General features: G+C 37.8%; 1 protein-coding gene across 2 annotated transcripts in view; it reads left to right on the forward strand.

Moving 5' to 3' along the window:
- Positions 1-1,228: 1,228 nt before the first annotated feature.
- Positions 1,229-7,427, forward strand: part of Lipk (lipase family member K) — a 30,129-nt gene continuing 23,930 nt past the window's right edge. For both annotated transcript variants that reach the window (XM_021152195.1, XM_021152194.1), the window contains exon 1: positions 1,229-1,357. The gene's annotated coding sequence lies outside the window, so the exon portion shown is untranslated. The remainder of the gene's footprint in view (positions 1,358-7,427) is intronic.

The following is a 7,427-nucleotide window of genomic DNA, read 5'->3' on the forward strand; positions in this document are numbered from 1 at the left end:
AAGAAAGAAAGAAAGAAAGAAAGAAAGAAAGAAAGAAAGAAAGGAAGGAAGGAAGGAAGGAAGGAAGGAAGGAAGGAAGGAAGGAAGGAAGGAAGAAAAAAACCCTGGAAAGAGCAATACACACTCTTAACCTTTGAACCACCTCTCCAGCTCTCCAAGCACATATTGTCTATATGCATCTTGTATGATCTGAGTGTATGTAGACATGTCTGAACTATGATAAAAATTTACAAACTTATTTAGGAAGATTCTTCCTGAATTTTGAATCTCTGGAAATGAAATAACTGGAAAGAGCTCCTATGTTAGCAACTGAGTAGTAAGTACCCTTTCCCACAGTCACCTGCAGTGACAGAGTTTGTAAGTAGCTAGGATCTAATTCACTCCAGGAAATTCAGGCTTTCTTAGGCAACGTAGGTGAAAAGTTAAGGGGAGTGTTCTATAGTTGATCTTGAACTCTGTTACCAATGGCAAATGACTTTTAAGAATGTAAACTAAGTAGGAGTGAGAGAGAGAGAGAGAGAGAGAGACAGAGAGACAGAGAGACAGAGAGACAGAGAGAGACAGAGAGACAGAGAGAGACAGAGAGAAGAGAGAATATATCGATACATAGATATAGAGATATACACACACGTGCACACACACATATTTTCAACCAACCTAGACCCGTATAATTGTAACTTTTCATAATACAAGGCCTCTAATGAATATAGAGATCTACACAGCCCTAAAACACCTAATGGGTTCTATAACACCAAGCCTCCACCCAGTACAGTCACAGACATGGCATACAGGACAAGAAAGAGGCAAATTGGAGCTCACTGGAGATCTTGAATCATGCACTATAACTCCAGGAGAGATTAAAAAAAACTGGACATCATATTTCTGGCATTTCTTGACACTTCTAATAGCCAAGGTAGGAAAAGCAAAATAGTTGGGAAGCTTATCGTATTAAAAGTATTATAAACAGAGGTTCAAGAGGATAAGGCCTATGATAGAGATACATCTGTGGCTAAATGCATAGTAGCTTTCTTGAGTGAGAAGTATTTTCAGAGTGAGGAGTGTGCATTCTACTGAGAAACCACCTTCCCACATCTTCCTTGAGGCCCAGTACGTAAGGTCTGATTTGGCAGGAGCAGGCAAATCACTTAGAACTCACCCAGCAAGATTGTCCTGGCAGTATCCGTCATAGCTGAAGCCATAATTAACCTGCCTCTGCTTGGAAATTTTCTGATTGCAACATCTTCTAAATTGTTCATAGCAGAGCATTTTGCGCTGATAGGAAACTCTGGAAGGAGCTGGAATCAATTTGATGCTCTCTCACGACTTGAAGACTGACTCCCAGAAGAGCTGAGCTCTGGTAATAAGTGTTTGAAGGGCATGGGTGGTGGTATGTCAAGGAGACATGAGAGGTCTTACAGGGATATAAGTTTAAATGTGGGTGAGGTATGATGTATTTAAGTCTGTCAGGTTAAGCAAGATATAGAAGATGACTATGAAAACCTAGCAGTGTAACCCATTTCCATGTGTGGTAATAGGAATCATTAATTCATGCAAGGAAAAACCAGATGTGAAGAGAGAGAACTACTTCAGAGGGAAAGAGGAGACCCAGCAACTCTCTACTCAGTGAAAGGTATTAGTAGATATTTTAGTGGAGTTTTCGTCAGAGTTGTACATGCAAAGATTAGAAAATAGTGTTTACAGGGCCCCCAGTGGAGAAGCTAGAGAAAGTACCCAAGGAGCTGAAGGGGTCTGCAACCCTATAGGTGGAACAACAATATGAACTAACCAGTACCCGCAGAGCTCGTGTCTTTCGCTGCATATGTAGCAGAAGATAGCCTAGTCGGCCATCACTGGGAAGAGAGGCCCCTTGGTATTGCAAACTTTATATGCCCCAGTACAGGGGAATGCCAGGGCCAAGAAGTGGGAGTGGGTGGGTAGGGGAGCAGGTGTGGGGGGCAGTATAGGGAACTTTCAGGATAACATTTGAAAAGTATATAAAGAAAATATCTAACAAAAAGAAAATGGTGTTTAAGTAATATAGCATGTTTTGTTTTTAAAAATTCTGTAATGGCTATTCCAATGACCTTGGGTATGAACATTACCAGAATCATCTACAGGGTAATGTGGGTCCCACTGATGAGTGAGGATCTGCTGTATAATTTTTATAAAAATTGTGAATGTTTTCCTGTCATTTATGAAGGGTACAGTAGACTTTTCAGTTTCTTTGCAAGAGTCTTACTGGCTGAGGAATGTTAAAACAGCTCATGATATTTGACATTGAAGAGTGTTACACTCTACTGAGACTTGCAATTAGAGACCCTTTGGGGATAAGAGTGGACTATAAAATAGACTAATATCCCCTATTCTAATAAGTGGCAGATAAACATCTTCTTGAAAACTCAAACTTTCATACTCATGTCAAAAATTTAAAAATAAACATAAAAATACTGTAAGAAATTACTGAAGTAAAAAGGCAAAGTGCAAGACCTTACAGACTCCAATTTATAGTAAGGAATAGAGGGTTGGGCTGAGGATATGGCTCATATGTTAAAGTGCTTGTCCCTTATGCATGGTACCCTTGGTTAGGGCCAGAAGAACACACACACACACACACACACACACACACACACACACAAATGAACAAGCTCAAGTGCACACACTCAACACACAGGCATGTGCATATACATGCACTTCCGCACAAAAATGCTCAAGTGCACACACTTGCACACACACACACAAACACAGATACACATGCTCACGCACATATTCACTCACACGTGTGCTTACACACACACACACACACGCTGAGTTTCAGAGGTCACTGATTTAAAATAAATTTGTGTTTTTACATTGACATGCAATTATTTTAAACTGCATTTCATTTTTAAAGTAACTCAAACTAATAGTCATTAAGAAATATATAACCTATGGTTAAATTAATGAAAGAAGAAAGAGCATTATATTCAATAACTAAATATAATCATCATCATTTAGACTCCAGTCTTTTTGACAATCTTACCTTTTTATTGGCCTTTGCCATTTAAAATCATAACATTTTATTAATATTTGAAAGAGCTTCTTAAAATTTGTTATTTAATCTGTAGTAAAAATTTCAAAACTATAATGCATGACTAGTTTTAAGATGGCACTTTTATCATAATTTTAAATAGCAACCAAGAATATATGTTATATTACATTGTATATCTTAGTAATTTAAAATTAAATCATTGCAGTAGATTGCAATATGATACCTTATATCTTCTATTGGAAAAATCTTTGTATTTAGTAGGGTGAAATTTTAATAGAAGTTTTAGACCTGCCATCTTTCTCAATAAAATCTCTTCATTAATCTTTTCCATTTTCAGAATATATATTAGTGTTGCAAAACTATGCTCAAATGTAGCCATTTACTTTCTGGAACTCTGTCTGAAGCTGTGTCATTAACTGCATAGCAATGCATCAGTAAAAGTACTTTTATGCTGGGTTTAGTGGTGAGTCTGAGGCCAGTCTGGGCTATACAGAAAGACAAAAAGGAAGGACAGGGAGAGAGGGAAGAAGACAGAAAGATTGTGATCTGCCTGCTAACTAATCAAGTACATCTTCTTTCAGCTTTTTTGTTAAAGAAGTGGAAACTGATTTGCAGAGCAATTATCATTGGGAAATAGTAAGTATTATATTGAAGCCTTTTCTTTTCCCAGGGTCATCTTTATGGATTTTCATTTCTTAGGGTATCTCAGACGATTTTGCATCCCTGAGTAATTGATACCAGCGTAATTAAGAAAAAAGAGTGTCAAATAGACTCCCATCTGGTAAAAGTTTTGAACTTACTAGTGCCTTTAACATCAGTTATATTTCACCAGGTGTATAAGGTCCTACGCCTATAATTTTGCCCCATGGTTCTCCTCACTGGAACAAATATCAGAAAAGAGAGGAAAGGAAAATAACAACTGTTTCTGGTAACCAATTAATCAGACAGCAAAAAAAAAAAAAAAAAAAAAAAAAATCTTGGCTGTATACCAAAAATGTCATCAAGATAGTCACAAGCCAGAAACTAGCCCATGCAATAATTTTCTTCTGATCATGATTATCTGGGGAGAAAGAGATGAAGAAAATTACCTGCATTTCTTGATAAAGCATTAAAGGCAGAGGCAAGGCCTTGGTTTGGAAAAGCAAAACAAACAAAGTAAAACTATGTTCCTACTAGGTTTTGACATTTGCCTCACAATCTCGTCTGCAAAATCTGAAGCAATCATGTGCCTCTGCCACTCAAAGTTGAACCCCAATACTTTAGTGACTGGAAAGGTCTAACACTAGCCTTCACCCTTCATAAGGGTGTTGGACCTCATAATAAAAGATAAGTAGGCAAGAGAAAGGCATACGGATTTTTTCATCAAATTTTTGTGTGATAAAAAAGAATACCCCTTAGGCCACTGAGATGGCTCGGCAGGTAGGGGGACTTCCTTCCAAGTCCGTTCACGTCATCTCAATCCCTATACCCTACAGAGTGCCATGAAGGAATGATTCGCATAGGCTATCCTCTGACCTCCAGGCATACACGTTGTCATCTAGAAATGAGTATGAAAATTTGATCTACAAGAGAAATATGAAGGGCTCAGTACCCAGGAAAAAGTCTATTCATAAGCCTGGATTTTATGGTAAATGGACATGTGTAGAAAAAGTTGTTTTTACACAGGGCATGATGTAATTGTAAAAGACCAAGTGGGAGAAACCCCAGCAAAGCCTAGAGGACATTCCTCTTGGTCTCTCAGAGTCATTCTTTCCTATGTGGTAGGGCTTCTCTGGAATTGTCATAAACAAAGGAGGCAGATGGACAAAGCACTCATTCTTTTCTTTATGCCTTGCTACACAGAGGTCTTCTACTTTCTATGACCTGCCGTAGGTAAGAATTTTGGTTTCTGTGCTTCAGTCCAGGGTAGAACAGGGACACTGAGAAGCAGATGCCTTTAATTTTGTCAGACTTCATGTCTTCTGTAAGCCTGTTATTAGATACCTATGTATAGGTTTTCTTTGTCCGGTTGATGAACTCACTATTGTCTTCCATTTATAGGCTAACATTATGGAATATCTCTAACAACAAACTGTGTAGAAGCCTGCTTTGTCTGATGTAAATACACCCTCTTCGTTAGGGTTACTCTTTATGTGGTATATTTCATTCCTTTTACTTTCAACCCACTTCCCTTTGTGTTTAAACTGTGTTGCTTATTTAAAGCATACCAGTGAGCTTTCTTTTAACATAGCTTAAATATTTTTCAGAATCTTTGATTCCTGTTTTTCTTTCTCTAGACTAGTATCTTATTGTGGTTCCTCTAAAATTATGCTAAATTCTTAGTGTATGCCCTCTATTATATGAAGATATGAAAATGATGATGTAGTTGAATCTGATGGAAATTAACTTAATACATTGTATCCATGTGCTTTCTGCTAAAATCTTCTGGGAAATGGATAGACATAAATAATTCGATCCTCTTTTGTGTCTAATGGGAACACCATTTACCAAAAGCTAAACTTGGGAATCATTCAGACATAGACAAGCCAAGAACTGAAAAGCAACCAGCATCCAGGCTACATATACTTCTGTTATTTTAATACAGCCAATCCTTCCTTCCTTCCTTCTTTTCTTCCTTCCTCCTCCATTCTTTTCTTTCCTTTCCATTCCTCCTTCCTTCCTATTTCCCGCCTTCCCTCTTTCCTACTTCCCTACTTCCTATTTCATTTCTTTGTCCTTCCATTCCTCCTCCCTCCCCACTCTCTCTTCAAAGTACTCTCTCATCCTAGGGAGAGGAATTTCTCATCTCTGTTGTTCTTAACTTACAAATCAACAAAATATCGATCAGTCGTAATCACACCTGCTGCAATCCAAATACTTAGCAGACAGAGGCAGTAAAATTCTCAAGTTTGAACCTAGGCTGCCCTAGATAGTGAGTTTCAGGGTGGCCATGGCTGTGTCTCAAAAAGGGGAGAAAGGAAAAGAAAAGTGGAAAAAGGAATGGAGAGAGGGGGGGGGGAAGGAAGGGGGCATGTAACTTATCAATGACTAGGAAGATGTAATTATTATTTCTTTTTATTTTACGTACATAATGGTTTTTTGAACTTTGTTGGGCTATGAAGATGTCATACATACATTTGTCTTGAATTTGTGCATCCTCACAATGACTTTTCATAATGACCAACATGCAAAGAATGTTTTCCTAACTTCAAGCCCTGTCTCTTTCATTTTTGTCCATGACAATTTTATGTTCAACTGTTGTAACAATCTTGCTCTTCTGTTTTCATTACCTAATGTATTGCACTGTATTCAATCTAACATCAGTTAATATCTTGAGGATAATTTTGTGAGTATGACTCAGTGAAAACAAAATTGAGTAATTTTGTCTAAATGCTAAGTTGACATTTATTAGCTCTGGGAAAATAATAATAATTATAATGACTCAGCTCAGTCCTACAAGAAATATGTGTTAAATTGAAAAGATTCTTATATAATCAAAATGAAAATTGTTGTTAGAAGGAATATGAGTATGGAGATTCCTAATTCTCTTCATGTCTTATTTAGAAGAGATCATGTTACAGAATGAGCAGTTGAGTTACAGTTTATAATTCATTTGAAAAACTGCACAATACCCAGTTTGGGGGGGTTCTTTTTAAGATTTGTTTATTTATTGTTTATCTGAATACACTATAGATGTCTTCAGACACAACAGAGGATGGCATCAGACTCTATTATAGGTGGCTGTGAGCCACCATATGGTTGCTGGAAATTGAACTCAGGACCTCTGGAAGAGCAGTCAGTGTTCTTAACCGCTGAGCCATCTCCCCAGCCCCTTGTTTTTGGTTTTTAATGAAGAAGAGTTTATTGGAGCTTTTGGTGTCAGAGCATGATCATCAGTGCTAGGATCATGGAAGCAAGGTGGCACACATGGCACTGGAACAGTAGCTGAGAGCTTGCATTTTGAGATACAACCATGAGGAAGGGAGAGGGTGGAAGGAATGGAGAGAGAGAGAGAGATTGACTGAGAATGACACTGGCTTTTTGAAACTTGGAAGCCCACCCCCAGTGTCACACCTATGCTAAGAGTACAGCCTACATTTTTCTATACCTTCCAAAATCACCTGGCAAGGGGTAACACTCCCCCTGTCCCAGTGATCTGATCCTTCCTATATCAATCACTAATCAGAACTTATATAATTGCCTAAAAAAAAATCTAATGAAGTTACTTTCTCAATTGATATTCCTCCTCCAAAGTGATTTTAATTTGTACTTTGTACAAAAAATTTATGCTTTGACAAAAAACTGACCAAGACAGCATGTGTATAAGGGATTAATTTTATTGTTAATTGATGTAAGAAAACCCAGCCCACTATGGATGGAACTATTCCCTGGCAAGTAGTTCTGAGCTGAAAAGGAGAGA

This window comes from Mus caroli, chromosome 19 (assembly GCF_900094665.2).
Source record: "Mus caroli chromosome 19, CAROLI_EIJ_v1.1, whole genome shotgun sequence".
Taxonomy (NCBI): domain Eukaryota; kingdom Metazoa; phylum Chordata; class Mammalia; order Rodentia; family Muridae; genus Mus; species Mus caroli.